This window comes from Pteropus medius, unplaced genomic scaffold, assembly GCF_902729225.1.
Source record: "Pteropus medius unplaced genomic scaffold, Ma_sr-lr_union100, whole genome shotgun sequence".
NCBI classification, from domain to species: domain Eukaryota; kingdom Metazoa; phylum Chordata; class Mammalia; order Chiroptera; family Pteropodidae; genus Pteropus; species Pteropus medius.
Window position 1 is genome coordinate 170,150 of NW_024342472.1, and position 3,269 is coordinate 173,418.

The 3,269-nt window shown below is 35.3% G+C and overlaps 1 pseudogene; it reads left to right on the forward strand.

The window, feature by feature from the left end:
• The first annotated feature begins 1,011 nt into the window (after positions 1-1,011).
• Positions 1,012-1,130, forward strand: LOC120604331 (uncharacterized; annotated as a pseudogene).
• Positions 1,131-3,269: the final 2,139 nt, after the last annotated feature.

Consider the following 3,269-nt stretch of genomic DNA (forward strand, 5'->3'; position numbering starts at 1 on the left):
ACTGGGTGACCTAAGCTTATATTTCAGGAAAATTATACTCATAAAACTACACAAAATTTTATTTCTAAAATTCTTACAGGTTATCAAAGGCCCAGGCATGTAAGGCAATTCCCTTGGACACAAAATGTAAGGGGCAACAAAAGATTCAGAAGCAAAATTTAAAAGGTTTAATGCAACATTTTTTTAATAAAAAATAATGCAAAAATGAACAAAATATGAAAATTTTAAATAAATATAGGATCACTAACAGGGAAGTATCTAGCCATATTGAATCCTGAGGCAAAAGAAAAAAATCAGTAATACTGATAATTTTCTATAGTGTCCTCTGCCTTCTTAAGATGATGATTCCCAAGCAAAACGGAAATCTGAGCTGCCATGTGAGGATGTAAATTGACAAAATCCAGAGAAACGTTAAATTTCTCTATATAAGAAAGGGGATAGAAGTGAAATAGAATCTAGGAGGAAGGAAGAGGGGTAGAAGAGCTGAGGAGACAGAAATAGTAGAGGAAGGAAGAGGGGAAAGGCCAGGGAAGAGTCAGATAGGGAAGAGACATTGGGAGAGATATGTCCAATGAGGGAATTAAATTAAATTTCACTCTGTAGTATGCAATGCAACCAGGTCATTTATTCCTTCATGAAATATTCAGCAAAACAAATATTTCCCATCAATGCGTTGGGAATTAGATTTATTTGAGGGTGGTGGCTAGTGACAAGAGTGCTGAGTCTCGTCTCAGGAAAAGAAGAGGGCAAGAGCAGAGGCTACTCATGGGAAACATAGTCTAAACCTTCTTTGCCTAATCACTCACTAAATTCTAGAAATGCTACTTCTTAAATATTTCTTGAATTTGTCTACTTCTTTTCATCTCTACTGTCACTATTATCTTAGGTTATCATCATCATCTTTCACATTAACCATTGTGCTAACCTTCTAACTGATCAAGGCTTCATATTCCATGCTCTTTATTTCATTCTTCATGCTGCAGGGATTAAGCTTCTAAAAATCTCATGTCAGTGTATGGCCATGCCACTCTGAACATGCCCAATCTCGTCTGATCTCAGAAGCTAAGCAGGGTCGGGCCTGGTTAGTACTTGGATAGGAGACTACCTAGGGATACCAGGTTCTGTAGGCACTAAAGAAAATAAATAAATAAAAATAAAAATCTCATGTCACTCTCACTGCTCCTAGGACAATGTTAAAATACTTCAAAATGGCTTCAAAGTCCTTCACAATCTTGCCCCAGCATTATCTTTTACCATACCCCACTATACTCAATGCTCCAGAATAATAAACATTTGTAGATTTTTTGAGCGAATGAACTATGGAAAATTAGGGAAAATTTTAAAGCACAAATGTAGCACATAGGGAAACAGTTGCAAATTCAATAGTTATATCTCAAAATTATAATTATCGAAAGAACAATAAGATAAATTAAAGCCAATCAACTCTAAGCTCTGTGTCAGTACCCAAACTGTACCCAAAGAAATTCGTTTGGTTTGTATATCATTTTTTCTTGTTTCATTCTTTAGTCCAAATCACCAATAATATGATATTAAAATAGATACTAAGTTTTGGGGCTTTGACTGAATTATAAATGTCTCTTAAAAAGATAGAATTCTGGTTATTATATCCAGAGCAGTAGAGAAACATTACAAATTCTTTAGTCTAAATATTATTTACATTTCTTTTGTGAAATATTTATTTCTCTCCTTCAAACAAAATGGATTACTTTCATTAAAGTCATTAATGTCCATTAATAAAGGATAACATATTTGAACTTTCTATATTCTGCAGGTGGACCACAGAGACAAACCTTCCATCAATACTGGCATGTTCTCATCTAAAATCAAGGTACAGGGTCTATCTAAAACTAACAAAGCCTATTCTTCTCAAGTATAAACAGCACAGATATAGATTTATTGGCTGTTCTTTCATTTCCTTGGACTTTTGTTGCTTTTGGATCTGGAAACTGACCTAAATTTGAGTACTATGCTGTCTAATATGGTAGCCTCTAGCCACCACTGGCTATTTAATTTTAAATTAATTACCATTAAATAACATTTAAAATTAAGATCTTCAGTCACACTATTCATATCTCAAATGCTCAATAGCCATAGGTAGTCAGTGGCTACTGTATTGGACAATACAGATACAGAACACTTTTGTTATCACAGAAAGTGCTATTGGATAGCACTGCTATCATATATTCTAAACCCATCCCCCCTGCCTTCCCCACCTGCCCCAATACAGGGATTCAAATGGAACTCTAATTCCTCAGTTTCCCCACTCCACACATTCTGAAAATATTTAGATTTTTTTTTATATTCCCTATTACATCTCAAATTTAAAGTAGAGACTCTGACAGTTTTATTACTACCTTTTCAAGTCACTTTATGATTCTTAAAAAACTATTATTCTGAAAGCTCATTTATCCAGACCATATTTGGTAGCTGTGTGAAGTCTATTAATTTAATGGAAACTGACTTCCAGCACATAATTCATGGTTTCCTTGACCCCTAATGTGCTCTGTACCCAGCAGGACTCAATAGTATATGTCCTTTCCAAGAAAGCTTCCATCCATCAGCCACGTTTACAGGCCCATTTAAAATCATGTTCAGGTATTTGCTTTATGTTTTTACAGTCATAGGAAATTACTTCTTTCATTTGAGTTTCATTTCTTCCTTTCCATTTTTTTTCTTTTTAAGGAAAAGACTATCTACCATGGCAAGAAAGTATTTGTGCTCCCTGCAGCTAGACAATTAAAGAAGAAATACTGACAATCATATTGCTATGTCGATAATGTAATGTCCTTCACAAACAAAATACGCAGCTACTGAGTCACCTCTAGGAAAGCACAGGCCTTGAACTGTGTCTCTAGCGGTGAGAATGGGTTCGCTTTAACACATCTGATAATGCTCGGAGTTAGGATGCCATCTGTGGCCAGAATGGAGTTCAGTCTGGCCAGAGCCAGAACTACAGTTAAAAATGATATTGTGGCCATAATCAAGGCTCAATTTATATCTGATGATAATGGCCAAAAAATATGTGAAGATTATGGTTTAGCAGTTGTTCGTACTAATCCGTTAATCTAGCAAGGCACAGATTATAATAGTTTTTGGCAGAAACATATAACTTTCTCCTCTAACCCAAAGATAGCACATTTTGAGGCATCCATGCCAATTTCCCATTCTATACCTATAGAACAGACATTGTTAATCAGTCAGGGCCTTCTTTCCTGCTGTGTTCAATTGAAGCCTCAAACAACTTCTCA